This window comes from Cherax quadricarinatus, chromosome 96 (assembly GCF_038502225.1).
Source record: "Cherax quadricarinatus isolate ZL_2023a chromosome 96, ASM3850222v1, whole genome shotgun sequence".
In the NCBI taxonomy this organism is placed as follows: Eukaryota; Metazoa; Arthropoda; class Malacostraca; order Decapoda; family Parastacidae; genus Cherax; species Cherax quadricarinatus.
This window is the reverse complement of record NC_091387.1, coordinates 621,872-638,386: the sequence shown is the minus strand read 5'-3', so window position 1 is coordinate 638,386 and position 16,515 is coordinate 621,872. Positions and strand designations below refer to the sequence as shown.

Sequence of the window (16,515 nt, the reverse complement as noted above, 5' to 3'; positions counted from 1 at the left end):
GAGAGTAGAGCAATCAGCTGATCCCTCTTAAGGGGTTGTTTACAAACATTTCTTTTAGTTGGGCTGTAACTTGTGAGGAGGAGAGACGTGTGTGTTGTTCTCTGAGCCGTGATGCAGGTGTCAGCTAGTGTCAGGCATCATACTGTGTCAGCCACTATGTTGCTAGTGTCAGGTATCATACTGTGTCAGCCACTATGTTGCTAGTGTCAGGCATCATACTGTGTCAGCCACTATGTTGCTAGTGTCAGATATCATACTGTGTCAGCCACTATGTTGCTAGTGTCAGGTATCATACTGTGTCAGCCACTATGTTGCTAGTGTCAGGCATCATACTGTGTCAGCCACTATGTTGCTAGTGTCAGATATCATACTGTGTCAGCCACTATGTTGCTAGTGTCAGGCATCATACTGTGTCAGCCACTATGTTGCTAGTGTCAGGCATCATACTGTATCAGCCACTATGTTGCTAGTGTCAGGCATCATACTGTGTCAGCCACTATATTGCTAGTGTCAGGCATCATATTGTGTCAGCTACTATGTTGCTAGTGTCAGATATCATACTGTGTCAGCCACTATGTTGCTAGTGTCGGGTATCATACTGTGTCAGCCACTATATTGCTAGTGTCAGGCATCATACTGTGTCAGCCACTATGTTGCTAGTGTCAGATATCATACTGTGTCAGCCACTATATTGCTAGTGTCAGGCATCATATTGTGTCAGCTACTATATTACTAGTGTCAGGCATCATATTGTGTCAGCTACTATATTACTAGTGTCAGGCATTATACTGTGTCAGGCATCATATTACTATTGTCGGGCACCTTATTGATACAATATAGTGTCAGACACTATATTGTGTCAGACACTATATTATGTCAGACACTATTGTGTCAGACACCACATTGTGTCAGACACTATATTGTGTCAGACACTATATTGTGTCAGACACCATGTTGTGTCAGACACCATGTTGTGTCAGACACCATGTTGTGTCAGACACCATGTTGTGTCAGACACCATGTTGTGTCAGACACCATATTGTCAGACACTATATTGTCAGACACTATATTGTGTCAGACACTATTGTGTCAGACAATATATTGTCAGACACTATTGTGTCAGACACCATATTGTGTCAGACACCATATTGTCAGTCACTATATTGTGTCAGACACCATGTTGTGTCAGACACCATATTGTCAGACACTATATTGTCAGACACTATATTACCTTTGTCAAGCACTATATTACTTGTGTAAGGCACAATTATATTATATCACGAGGATACGCTAAACCTGTATGGGCTATACAGTGTTCAGGACGAAGGAGATAATCACCGTCCAATAAGCCTGACATCTATAGTGGGCAAGTTATTAGAATCAATTATAGCTGACATTATCAGAAGTCACCTTGAAGAGCATAACTTGATAAATGAATCTCAGCATGGATTCACGAGAGGTCGTTCCTGCCTGACAAACTTACTGACGTTCTTCAATAGAACATTTGAGGCAGTTGACAGTGATAAGGAATATGATATTGTTTATTTGGATTTTAGTAAAGCCTTCGACAGAGTACCTCAAAAGAGACTCTTAAGAAAAGTGGCAGCTCATGGTATAGGAGGTAAAGTTCTAGCATGGATTGAGGCATGGCTTACCAATAGAAAGCAGAGAGTTACCATTAATGGAGTGAAATCTGAATGGGGATTAGTCACTAGTGGCGTTCCACAAGGATCAGTTTTAGGCCCTCTCTTGTTCATAATTTACATTAATGACCTTGATGAAGGGATTACTAGTGACATGAGTAAGTTTGCTGATGATACAAAGATAGGCCGTATAATTCACTCTGAGGAGGATATCAATGAACTCCAGGACGATTTGAACAAATTAATGTCTTGGTCTGAGAAATGGCAGATGAAGTTTAATGTGGATAAGTGTAAGGTACTTGCCCTTGGTAATGAAAATAACCCTCGAAGCTATAATCTAGGTGAAGTGGGGCTTGGTCATACAGAATGTGAAAAAGACTTGGGAGTCATGGTAAGCAGAAATCTAAAGCCAAGACAGCAGTGCCTCAGTGTGCGCAACAAGGCCAACAGATTACTTGGATTTATCTCAAGAAGTATAAGTAACAGAAGTCCAAAAGTTATTTTACAGCTCTATACATCACTAGTGAGGCCTCATTTAGATTATGCTGCTCAGTTTTGGTCCCCTTACTACAGGATGGACATAGACTCATTAGAGAACATACAGAGAAGAATGACTAAAATGATTTACTGTGTAAGGAACCTCCCGTATGAAGATAGACTTAAAGCCTTAAATCTCCACTCTCTGGAGAGGCGTAGAATGAGGGGAGATATCATTGAAGTGTATAAGTGGATGACGGGCATAAACAAGGGAGACATTAATAAAGTACTGAGGGTGTCGAACCAGGTAAGAACCAGGAATAATGGATTTAAGTTGGATAAATTTAGATTTAGAAAGGACATAGGTAAGTACTGGTTTTCTAACAGAGTTGTAGATTTGTAGATGAATGGTTCAGAGAACCGACATGTTGATAAATTAGACACATGTGCAACTCTTGGGTATCTTTATTGAGGAAACGTTTCGCCACACAGTGGCTTCATCAGTCCATACAAAGGAGAATCTTGAAGAACAGGAGGAGAATGAGGTAATCAGTCCCTCAACCTTGAGTCGATGTGGTCAGTCCATCAATCTTGAATAGAATACGGCATACGTGCTGAGAAGGAGCTTATAAACCGTTGGCAGGAGAGGTGCAGCAGTCATAGGTCGTGTAACATTTGTTCAATGTTGAAGTAGGTCGTGCCCAAGAATTAGGCAAGCGAAGAATTCCCAAGTATTAAGATCCCAAGAAATTGCAGTGTCTGACAGGTTTGTAGATGAATGGTTCAGAGAACCGACATGTTGATAAATTAGACACATGTGCAACTCTTGGGTATCTTTATTGAGGAAACGTTTCGCCACACAGTGGCTTCATCAGTCCATACAAAGGAGAATCTTGAAGAACAGGAGGAGAATGAGGTAATCAGTCCCTCAACCTTGAGTCGATGTGGTCAGTCCATCAATCTTGAATAGAATACGGCATACGTGCTGAGAAGGAGCTTATAAACCGTTGGCAGGAGAGGTGCAGCAGTCATAGGTCGTGTAACATTCTTGGGCAGGACCTACTTCAACATTGAACAAATGTTACACGACCTATGACTGCTGCACCTCTCCTGCCAACGGTTTATAAGCTCCTTCTCAGCACGTATGCCGTATTCTATTCAAGATTGATGGACTGACCACATCGACTCAAGGTTGAGGGACTGATTACCTCATTCTCCTCCTGTTCTTCAAGATTCTCCTTTGTATGGACTGATGAAGCCACTGTGTGGCGAAACGTTTCCTCAATAAAGATACCCAAGAGTTGCACATGTGTCTAATTTATCAACATGTCGGTTCTCTGAACCATTCATCTACAAACCGGTCAGACACTGCGACTTCTTGGGATCTTAATACTTGGGAATTCTTCGCTTGCCTAATTCTTGGGCACGACCTACTTCAACATTGAACAAATGTTACACGACCTATGACTGCTGCACCTCTCCTGCCAACGGTTTATAAGCTCCTTCTCAGCACGTATGCCGTATTCTATTCAAGATTGATGGACTGACCACATCGACTCAAGGTTGAGGGACTGATTACCTCATTCTCCTCCTGTTCTTCAAGATTCTCCTTTGTATGGACTGATGAAGCCACTGTGTGGCGAAACGTTTCCTCAATAAAGATACCCAAGAGTTGCACATGTGTCTAATTTATCAACATGTCGGTTCTCTGAACCATTCATCTACAAACCTGTCAGACACTGCAACTTCTTGGGATCTTAATACTTGGGAATTCTTCGCTTGCCTAATTCTTGGGCACGACCTACTTCAACATTGAACAAATGTTACACGACCTATGACTGCTGCACCTCTCCTGCCAACGGTTTATAAGCTCCTTCTCAGCACGTATGCCGTATTCTATTCAAGATTGATGGACTGACCACATCGACTCAAGGTTGAGGGACTGATTACCTCATTCTCCTCCTGTTCTTCAAGATTCTCCTTTGTATGGACTGATGAAGCCACTGTGTGGCGAAACGTTTCCTCAATAAAGATACCCAAGAGTTGCACATGTGTCTAATTTATCAGAGTTGTAGATGCGTGGAACAGTCTTCCCAGTGGGGTGATAGAGGCTAGGACCTTGGGTAGCTTTAAGAAGAGACTGGACAAATATATGAGCGGGAGGGGCTGGGTTTGATTGGTGTTGGGGGGTGCGGGAGTTGTTTCTTGAGTAGGTAGATGTCGTTTTGATAAGGACCTGCCTCGTATGGGCCAGTAGGCCTTCTGCAGTGTTCCTACATTCTTATGTTCTTATGTTAAATCCAAGGAGAGGATGCCTCCAAGTCCTTGGACCACGAGCCTGTACCAGTATGAAAGCAAGGCCTTGTATTAGCCAAGACTAACATTCAACGTCAGTTTAGCAACGGAAGATATTTTTGGTTAAGAGATAGAAGAAAATGTAATGGAGTGAGTTTTTCTTGTAGTTACTGTGGGTGATTTATATTGTTTCAGCTTAGTCCCAAAAAAACAATGGTTTTTATTGAGTTGGTCGCCATTTTGGCAGCACTCACGGTAATTGATCATTTTGTTTTCTATTTCATGAAAGTGAATACATCCGCAGTGAGCTGATTCTCTAGTTGATAGGATGGTTACACTAGGAACTAATGCTAAGTTTGTTATTTTTTTTTTACTAACATAAGAACATAAGAACATAAGAATGTGGGAACACTGCAGAAGGCCTACTGGCCCATACGAGGCAGGTCCTTATCAAAACGACATCTACCTAAAGCTACTCAAGAAACAACTCCCGCACCCCCCAACACCAATCAAACCCAGCCCCTCCCACTCATATATTTGTCCAGTCTCTTCTTAAAGCTACCCAAGGTCCTAGCCTCTATCACCCCACTGGGAAGACTGTTCCACGCATCTACAACTCTGTTAGAAAACCAGTACTTACCTATGTCCTTTCTAAATCTAAATTTATCCAACTTAAATCCATTATTCCTGGTTCTTACCTGGTTCGACACCCTCAGTACTTTATTAATGTCTCCCTTGTTTATGCCCGTCATCCACTTATACACTTCAATGATATCTCCCCTCATTCTACGCCTCTCCAGAGAGTGGAGATTTAAGGCTTTAAGTCTATCTTCATACGGGAGGTTCCTTACACAGTAAATCATTTTAGTCATTCTTCTCTGTATGTTCTCTAATGAGTCTATGTCCATCCTGTAGTAAGGGGACCAAAACTGAGCAGCATAATCTAAATGAGGCCTCACTAGTGATGTATAGAGCTGTAAAATAACTTTTGGACTTCTGTTACTTATAAGAACATAAGAACATAAGAACATAAGAAAGGAGGAACACTGCAGCAGGCCTGTTGGCCCATACTTGGCAGGTCCTTTACAATTCATCCCACTAACAAACATTTGACCAACCCAATTTTCAATGCTACCCAAGAAATAAGCTCTGATGTGCAAGTCCCTCTCAAATCCAACCCTTCCCACTCATGTATTTATCCAACCTAAATTTGAAACTACCCAAAGTCCTAGCCTCAATAACCCAACTAGGTAGACTGTTCCACTCATCAACTACCCTATTTCCAAACCAATACTTTCCTATGTCCTTTCTAAATCTAAACTTATCTAATTTAAATCCATTACTGCGGGTTCTCTTTTGGAGAGATATCCTCAAGACCTTGTTAATATCCCCTTTATTAATACCTATCTTCCACTTATACACTTCGATCAGGTCTCCCCTCATTCTTCGTCTAACAAGTGAATGTAACTTGAGATAAATCCAAGTAATCTGTTGGCCTTGTTGCGCACACTGAGGCACTGCTGTCTTGGCTTTAGATTTCTGCTTACCATGACTCCCAAGTCTTTTTCACATTCTGTATGACCAAGCTCTACTTCACCTAGATTATAGCTTCGAGGGTTATTTTCATTACCAAGGGCAAGTACCTTACACTTATCCACATTAAACTTCATCTGCCATTTCTCAGACCAAGACATTAATTTGTTCAAATCGTCCTGGAGTTCATTGATATCCTCCTCAGAGTGAATTATACGGCCTATCTTTGTATCATCAGCAAACTTACTCATGTCACTAGTAATCCCTTCATCAAGGTCATTAATGTAAATTATGAACAAGAGAGGGCCTAAAACTGATCCTTGTGGAACGCCACTAGTGACTAATCCCCATTCAGATTTCACTCCATTAATGGTAACTCTCTGCTTTCTATTGGTAAGCCATGCCTCAATCCATGCTAGAACATAAGAACATAAGAACATAAGAAAGGAGGAACACTGCAGCAGGCCTGTTGACCCATACTAGGCAGGTCCTTTACAATTCATCCCACTAACAAACATTTGACCCACCCAATTTTCAATGCTACCCAAGAAATAAGCTCTGATGTGCAAGTCCCACTCAAATCCAACCCCTCCCACTCATGTACTTATCCAACCTAAATTTGAAACTACCCAAAGTCCTAGCCTCAATAACCCAACTAGGTAGACTGTTCCACTCATCAACTACCCTATTTCCAAACCAATACTTGCCTATGTCCTTTCTAAATCTAAACTTATCTAATTTAAATCCATTACTGCGGGTTCTTTCTTGGAGAGATATCCTCAAGACCTTGTTAATATCCCCTTTATTAACACCTATCTTCCATTTATACACTTCGATCAGGTCTCCCCTCATTCTTCGTCTAACAAGTGAATGTAACTTAAGAGTCTTCAATCTTTCTTCATAAGGAAGATTTCTAATGCTATGTATTAATTTAGTCATCCTACGCTGAATGTTTTCTAACGAATTTATGTCCATTCTGTAATATGGAGACCAGAATTGAGCTGCATAATCTAGGTGAGGCCTTACTAATGATGTATAAAGCTGCAGTATGACCTCTGGACTTCTGTTGCTTACACTTCTTGATATAAATCCCAGTAATCTATTTGCCTTATTACGTACGCTTAGGCATTGCTGTCTTGGTTTAAGGTTGCTGCTTACCATAACCCCCAAGTCCTTTTCGCAATCTGTATGGTTAAGTTCTACATTATTTAACTTATAAGTGCTAGGGTTATGGACACTCCCGAGCTTCAGAACCTTGCATTTATCTACATTGAACTGCATCTGCCACTTTTCTGACCAAGAGTAGAGTTTGTCTAAATCCTCCTGAAGTTCCCTAACATCTACGTTTGAATCAATTATCCTACCTATCTTCGTGTCATCGGCGAATTTGCTCATATCACTAGTAATTCCTTCATCAAGATCATTGATATATATTATAAACAACAACGGGCCCAAGACTGATCCCTGTGGAACGCCACTTGTTACTGATCCCCACTCGGATTTAACCCCATTTATGGACACTCTTTGCTTCCTGTCTGTGAGCCATGATTCGATCCACGAGAGCACCCTTCCCCCAATGCCATGAGCTGCTACTTTCTTCAACAGTCTTTGGTGCGGAACTCTGTCAAATGCCTTACTAAAATCTAAGTAAATAATATCAAATTCTTTGTCGTGGTCAACAGCCTCAAAAGCTTTACTGAAGAAAGTTAATAAATTAGTTAGACAAGACCGGCCTCTTGTGAATCCATGCTGAGTATCATTAATCAAGCTATGCTTATCGAGATGGCTTCTTATAATCTCAGCTATAATTGACTCTAGTAATTTGCCTACAATTGAGGTCAGGCTTATTGGGCGGTAATTTGACGGTAACGACTTGTCCCCTGTTTTAAAAATAGGAATTACATTAGCCATCTTCCACATATCAGACACTGCACCTGTTTGAAGAGATAAATTAAAAATATTAGTTAATGGTTCACAGACTTCCATTTTGCATTCCTTTAGAACCCTTGAAAAAACCTCATCAGGACCCGGTGACTTATTTTGCTTCAGTCTGTCTATCTGCTTCACAACCATTTCACTAGTGACTGTGATGTTACATAATTTATCTTCTTCTGATCCACTATAAAAATTAATTACCGGAATATTATTAGTGTCTTCCTGTGTAAAAACCGAGAGAAAATAATTATTTAAAATCGAGCACATTTCATTCTCTTTGTCAGTAAGATGCCCATAGTTATTTTTAAGGGGACCTATCTTATCTCTGACTTTTGTTCTATATACCTGGAAAAAACTTTTTGGGTTAGTTTTAGAATCCCTAGCAACTTTAATTTCATAGTCCCTTTTAGCTTTTCTTATCCCCTTTTTAATGTCCCTCTTAGTGTCAATATACTGATTCATAAGATGACCCTCGCCTCTTTTGATACGCCTATAAATTCCTTTCTTATGCCCTAGTAGATATTTCAGCCTATTATTCATCCATTTTGGGTCATTTCTATTTGATCTAATTTCTTTATAAGGGATAAATGTTCTTTGAGCAGCATGTATTGTGTTCAGAAAACTGTCATATTGATAGCTCTCTTCGTTACCCCAGTCAACAGATGATAAGTGTTCTCTAAGCCCATCGTAATCTGCTAAGCGAAAATCTGGGACTGTTACTGAGTTATCCCTACTATCATACTTCCATTCAATTCTAAATGTAATTGATTTGTGGTCGCTAGCACCCAGTTCTTCTGAAACTTCTAAATTATTAACAAGGGATTCATTGTTTGCCAGAACTAAGTCAAGCAGGTTATTACCCCTTGTAGGTTCTGTCACAAACTGCTTCAGAAAACAATCCTGAACTACTTCTAAGAAGTCGTATGATTCTAAATTCCCAGTCAAGAAATTCCAATCAATATGACTAAAGTTAAAGTCTCCTAGAATTACTACATTATCGTGCCTTGTGGCCCTAACAATTTCCTCCCATAGTAGTCTTCCCTGGTCCCTATCTAAATTTGGGGGACGGTATATCACACCTAAAGTTAATTTTTCATGCCCCTCTGAGAATTCTATCCAAACAGACTCTGTATGTGTTACTTCAGACTTAATACCCGTTTTAATGCAACAGTTCAAGCGATCTCGGACATACAATGCCACCCCACCCCCCTTCCCGATACTTCTATCTACTTGGAACAATTTGAAACCCTGAATGTGACATTCTGCAGGCATGTCCCGACTTTTTGAATTAAACCACGTCTCAGTAATGGCAAATACATCTATGTTACCTGCACTAGCAACTAGTCTCAACTCGTCCATCTTATTCCTAGCACTGCGACTATTTGTGTAATATATACTTAAGGACCCTCCTTTCTCTTTATCATTCCTGCTCCTTTCTGTTATTCTACTAAACCTATTACTGTCCTTGTCAATTAGTGCCACTGGCTTTCCGATATCCACCTCATTTTGCCTATTACTAGTTCTCCTAGTACTCATATTACTACCCTGAGACTTCACAGTTTTCCCGCAGAAACCCATACCACTAACTATTCCTAGTTTAAAGACCTAACAGCTCCCTCCACTGCGTTGGCCAGTGCTCCCACCCCACACCTAGATAAGTGAACCCCATCCCTGGCATACATGTCATTTCTGCCATAGAAGAGGTCCCAGTTGTCAATGAATGTCACCGCATTTTCCTTACAGTATTTGTCCAGCCAGCAATTGACACCAATTGCTCTGGACAACCATTCATTACCAACACCTCTTCTTGGCAAAATGCCACATATAACAGGGCGCCCCCCCTTCTTCCTAATCATGTCTATAGCTGTCCTGAACTTTCTAACTAAATCCTCACTTCTACGCTTGCCTACATCATTGCCTCCAGCACTGAGGCAAATAATAGGATTGATCCCATTACCGTTCATGATGTTGTCAAGCCGGCTAACAATGTCCTCCATCCCAGCCCCAGGAAAGCATACCCTTTGTCTCCTACTCCTGTCCTTCAAGCAGAATGCCCTATCCATGTATCTAACCTGGCTATCCCCAACAACAACAATATTCTTACCTTCCTTGTCGTTCGTCGTGACGATCCCAGTAGTAGACTCACATTCGTCGGGAAGCACCGAGAATGCGTTGGAGGTTTCCACGGGAGTTTCCACAGCAGTCTCTTTCTTCTTCATCGTTTCTGGCTTTCCATTCGTCTTCTTGATCGTCAACTTCGTCGTCCCCTGCTGTCCAGCCACTGACCACGATCCCTTCTTGACCTGAGGACTCGAAACAGGAGGACTACTACGAATCCTCTTGTTTTCCTCGGTCAATCGCCGTATCTCCATCTTCGCTGCCTTCAATTCTTCCTTAACTTGCTGGTAAAGTTGCTCGATGGAGGGCATCTTGGTTCAGTCCACGGGAGCAAACAAGACACTTCTTCACAGAGTTAAGTACAGGTCAGCACTCAAAGTACAGGTCACCACTCAAGAGCACACAAACAGGTCTTCACAGCTGCCACTTTTCTTAAGAGTCTCTTGTGAGGTACTCTGTCGAAGGCTTTACTAAAATCCAAATAAACAATATCATATTCCTTATCACTGTCAACTGCCTCAAATGTTCTATTGAAGAACGTCAGTAAGTTTGTCAGGCAGGAACGACCTCTCGTGAATCCATGCTGAGATTCATTTATCAAGTTATGCTCTTCAAGGTGACTTCTGATAATGTCAGCTATAATTGATTCTAATAACTTGCCCACTATAGATGTCAGGCTTATTGGACGGTAATTTGAAGGAGTGGACTTATCCCCTGATTTGAATATAGGAACCACATTAGCCATCTTCCACATCTCTGGCACAACACTGGTAAGGATGGACGCATTGAATACACTCGTTAAAGGCTGACTAAGCTCCATCTTGCATTCCTTAAGTACCCTTGAAAACAACTCATCGGGTCCCGGGGACTTATTTTGTTTCAGTTTGTCTATCTGTTTAGTAACCATGTCCCTCGTGACAGTAATATTAGTTAACTTAAATTCATCAGGAACTAAATAATTGTTAATTACTGGAATCTCATTTACATCTTCCTGTGTAAAAACTGACAAAAAATAGTCATTAAATAAGGAACACATTTCCAGTTCATTATCCGTCAGCTGTCCATTCCCAGATTTCAGAGGTCCTACTTTTTCCTTCACCTTCGTCCTATACACTTGAAAGAACCCCTTTGGATTAGTCTTTGATTCATTAGCGACTCTAATTTCATAGTCACGTTTAGCCTTTCTAATCGCCTTTTTTACTTCTCTTTTAAGCTGAACATATTGGTCAGTAAGGTTAACCTCTCCTCTTCTGATGCGCCTATAAATTCCCCTTTTCTCCCCTAATAGATGCTTTAACCTCCCGTTAACCCATTTGGGATCGTTATTATTAGACCTAATTTCTCTCTGGGGAATGTATATACTCTGGGCACTGTGTACATTATTAAGAAAACAATCATAAAAGCAGATCCCTTCATATTCATAAGTATGATTATCGTCAATAAAATCATTAGCTAGATAACCCCAATCAAGATTAGACAGATGTTCCCTAAGTCCATTATAATCGGCAGAACGAAAATCGGGGATTTTTACTGTATTATCATTATTCTTGCATTCCCAATTAATGCTAAAGGTGATGGATTTGTGATCACTTGCGCCAAGCTCTTCAGTGATCTCCAGATTATTCACTAGTGTTTCCTTATTTGACAAGACTAGGTCTAGCAAATTATTACCCCTGGTAGGTTCAAACACACTGGCCGATTCCCACCAAGGCAGGGTGGCCCGAAAAAAGAAAAACTTTCACCATCGGCTTGACAAAGCTCCTGGAGAGCGAAACGTTGCCACAATAAAATGTCACATTAGTTGCACTTGTGTCCTTTTACTTTGTGTAAAGTAAAAGGACACACGTGCAACTAATGTGACATTTATCGTGGCAACGTTTCGCTCTCCAGGAGCTCCAGGCTCGATAAAGCTCCTGGAGAGCGAAACGTTGCCACAATAAATGTCACATTAGTTGCACTTGTGTCCTTTTACTTTACATATTGTCGGTAATTCTACCAACTTTATTACTCCTTTTACTTTGATTAGTGTCATTGGGTACGGGAGTTAATTCTTGGGTAGAGGTCGTTTTGATCAGGACCTGCCTTGTATGGGCCAGTAGGCCTTCTGCAGTGTTCCTCCATTCTTATGTTCTTATAAGAACATAAGAACATAAGAAAAGAGGAACACTGCAGCAAGCCTGTTGGCCCATACTAGGCAGGTCCTTTACAATTTATCCCACTAACAAACATTTGACCAACCCAATTTTCAATGCCACCCAAGAAACAAGCTCCGATGTGCAAGTCCCACTCAAATCCAACCCCTCCCGCTCATGTACTTATAAGAACATAAGAAAGGAGGAACACTGCAGCAGGCCTGTTGGCCCATACTAGGCAGGTCCTTTACAATTCATCCCACTAACAAAACATTTGCCCAACCCAATTTTCAATGCCACCCAAGAAACAAGCTCAGATGTGCAAGTCCCACTCAAATCCAACCACTCCCACTCATGTACTTATCCAACCTAAATTTGAAACTACCCAAAGTCCTAGCCTCAATAACCCAACTAGGTAGACTGTTCCACTCATCAACTACCCTATTTCCAAACCAATACTTTCCTATGTCCTTTCTAAATCTAAACTTATCTAATTTAAATCCATTACTGCGGGTTCTCTCTTGGAGAGATATCCTCAAGACCTTGTTAATATCCCCTTTATTAATACCTATCTTCCACTTATACACTTCGATCAGGTCTCCCCTCATTCTTCGTCTAACAAGTGAATGTAACTTAAGAGTCTTCAATCTTTCTTCATAAGGAAGATTTCTAATGCTATGTATTAATTTAGTCATCCTACGCTGAATGTTTTCTAACGAATTTATGTCCATTCTGTAATATGGAGACCAGAATTGAGCTGCATAATCTAGGTGAGGCCTTACTAATGATGTATAAAGCTGCAGTATGACCTCTGGACTTCTGTTGCTTACACTTCTTGATATAAATCCCAGTAATCTATTTGCCTTATTACGTACGCTTAGGCATTGCTGTCTTGGTTTAAGGTTGCTGCTTACCATAACCCCCAAGTCCTTTTCGCAATCTGTATGGCTAAGTTCTACATTATTTAACTTATAAGTGCTAGGGTTATGGACACTCCCGAGCTTCAGAACCTTGCATTTATCTACATTGAACTGCATCTGCCACTTTTCTGACCAAGAGTAAAGTTTGTCTAAATCCTCCTGAAGTTCCCTAACATCTACGTTTGAATCAATTATCCTACCTATCTTCGTGTCATCAGCGAATTTGCTCATATCACTAGTAATTCCTTCATCAAGATCATTGATATATATTATAAACAACAACGGGCCCAAGACTGATCCCTGTGGAACGCCACTTGTAACTGATCCCCACTCGGATTTAACCCCATTTATGGACACTCTCTGCTTCCTGTCTGTGAGCCATGACTCGATCCACGAGAGCACCCTTCCCCCAATGCCATGAGCTGCTACTTTCTTCAACAGTCTTTGGTGCGGAACTCTATCAAATGCCTTACTAAAATCTAAGTAAATAATATCAAATTCTTTATCATGGTCAACAGCCTCAAAAGCTTTACTGAAGAAAGTTAATAAATTAGTTAGACAAGACCGGCCTCTTGTGAATCCATGCTGAGTATCATTAATCAGGCTATGCTTATCGAGATGGCTTCTTATAATCTCAGCTATAATTGACTCTAGTAATTTGCCTACAATTGAGGTCAGGCTTATTGGGCGGTAATTTGATGGTAACGACTTGTCCCCTGTTTTAAAAATAGGAATTACATTCGCCATCTTCCACATATCAGACACTACACCTGTTTGAAGAGATAAATTAAAAATATTAGTTAATGGTTCACAGACTTCCATTTTGCATTCCTTAAGAACCCTTGAAAAAACCTCATCAGGACCCGGTGACTTATTTTGCTTCAGTCGGTCTATCTGCTTCACAACCATTTCACTAGTGACTGTGATGTTACATAATTTATCTTCTTCTGATCCACTATAAAAATTAATTACCGGAATATTATTAGTGTCTTCACTCCATCATTGTCTTGCCAGAAGGGTGCTTTACACTACAGTTTTTAAACTGCAACATTAACACCCCTCCTTCAGAGTGCAGGCACTGTACTTCCCATCTCCAGGACTCGAGTCCGGGAAGTAACTAACTTTGTTATCCACGGGTGCGGGTGCGGGAGTTCTTGAGTAGCTTTAGGTAGATGTCGTTTTGATAAGGACCTGCCTCGTATGGGCCAGTAGGCCTTCTGCAGTGTTCCTACATTCTTATGTTCTTAATATAACATTTCATCACGCAGGATGGGGCTGTGTTGAAATGTGTCAGCTGGGAGACTTGAGTAGTGTCAGCCTGAGCTGGGAGACTTCAATAGTATAAGCCTGAGCTGTGAAACCAGTAGGGCCATGAGAATATTGTTAAATATGCAAGAGTTTAGTACTTAAGTGTATCAACCTCATGGGAGCAACCCCTCAAGGAAGGTTCCTTGATGTTGGTGAGGGGCTCTTGATTTAGGGAATTGGATCTGTGTTCCAGTTCCCCGAATTAAGCCTGAATGCCTTCCACATCCCCCCCAGGCGCTGTATAATCCTCCGGGTTTATCGCAAGTTTACTGCAGCTACAACTCTCAAAATGCGCTTCCACCATTGTGGAACTTTATTACAAGACTGAACACTACACTGAACGTAACGTTGTCACAAAAGTTGCACCTGTCTTTATTACCCACGGAGCAGATGTTCTGAGGTACCTCGTAGCCTAACGATATAGCTCTCAGCTTACAATCGAAAAGATCCGGGTTCAATCATGTGAGGGGTTGATACTCTGGGCAAGTTTTATATTAGCTCCTGCATCTTTATTTAGTATCAAATAGATACCCAGCAGTTAGTAGGATTTTGTGGGTCGTATCCTAGGGAGGCGACCCGAGGATCCCACACAGTAGGATTTTGTGGGTCGTATCCTAGGGGAGGCGACCCGAGGATCCCACACAGTAGGATTTTGTGGGTCGTATCCTAGGGGAGGCGACCCGAGGATCCCACACAGTAGGATTTTGTGGGTCGTATCCTAGGGAAGGCGACCAAGGTGCAACCTTGTAGATGAATGGTTCACAGAACCGACACGTTGATAAATTAGACACATGTGCAACTCTTGGGTATCTTTGTTAAGGAAACGTTTCGCCACACAATGGCTTCATCAGTCCATACAAAGGAGAATCTTGAAGAACAGGAGTAGAATGAGGTAAACAGTCCTCAACCTTGAGTCTATGTGGTCAGTCCGTCAATCTTCAATATTCAAGATTGATGGACTGACCACATCGACTCAAGGTTGAGGGACTGATTACCTCATTCTACTCCTGTTCTTCAAGATTCTCCTTTGTATGGACTGATGAAGCCACTGTGTGGCGAAACGTTTCCTTAATAAAGATACCCAAGAGTTGCACATGTGTCTAATATATCAAGGTGCAACCTTGATTCCGCTGAGAGGTTCTTGATCCAAGGAATTGGACCTGTATTCCCCTTCCTTGGATTGAACCTTAATACATTCCATTCCCCCAGGCCCTGTATGGCCCATACTGGTTTATCTCTCTTCCATAAATGTAATAATTATATTTGATGACAACAGTAATTTCTTGTCACGTTAGAAACCGCTTTTTACAACATTTTTGGGAAGTGAGATCTTCCCACAATTTAGGTGAAGCATTAACCCAATTCCTACGATTAACCAAAAAACTGGGCAATATCCAAACACCATCAGTAACACAATACTTCCATTCAACAGAGACAAGAGGAACACTAGGGCGTTGATTCCCACAAACAGCTGTAGTGACAACAGATACTGTGAACCAACACACAAATCACTCCTCGTCACAGCTGGTGTAGTTATCAGGAGAGAGAAACTCTACTCAAATCAGGTAAGGCATTTTGAATCTAACAAAAAAATACGTGTCATAGCCAACCAGTGAACTGGACTAGTTTCGTGTATCCTAGTTTTTCATAAGCGCCGTTTTGTTGAATTTACTATACACAACCTCGAGTATGATTTTCTAACTCCAGTTTCCAGGCTATGAGGAGGACACACGTGTCACACTTGGGTATCTATTTGTCTAAATGTTTCGCCTGTACAATAGGCTTCTTCAGTCGAATACAGAGATGATTAAATATTGGTGACGGTGGAAGAAGTACAGAGGTAATTTTTAGGGGTTTTGTCCTTAGCCTTGAGAGGACCCGTTCACTTAGCATATCCGCATGTCCTCGTTCACCTAACAAGTAAGTACGTACCTGGGTGTTAGCCGACTGGTGTGGGTTGCATCCTGGGGACAAGACTGAAGGACCATAATGGAAATAAGACAGAGTCCTCGATGCCTTTCTTGGGGTATCTGGTGGCTAACCCTCTGGGTTAAAAATCCGAACAAAAACTTATCTCTAATACTGAGCTGACCCGACCTTGGCACTCTCCTCGCTCCCCAGTGCCCTGACCTGACCTCTTGCTTCCTTCCCTTG

General features: G+C 41.3%; 1 long non-coding RNA gene across 2 annotated transcripts in view; it reads left to right on the top strand.

The window, feature by feature from the left end:
• The first annotated feature begins 65 nt into the window (after positions 1-65).
• LOC138855472 (uncharacterized) overlaps positions 66-16,515 on the top strand; it is a 39,694-nt gene continuing 23,244 nt past the window's right edge. For both annotated transcript variants that reach the window (XR_011394720.1, XR_011394721.1), the window contains exons 1-2: positions 66-172; positions 15,794-15,926. This is a non-coding gene — a long non-coding RNA (uncharacterized lncRNA). The remainder of the gene's footprint in view (positions 173-15,793; positions 15,927-16,515) is intronic.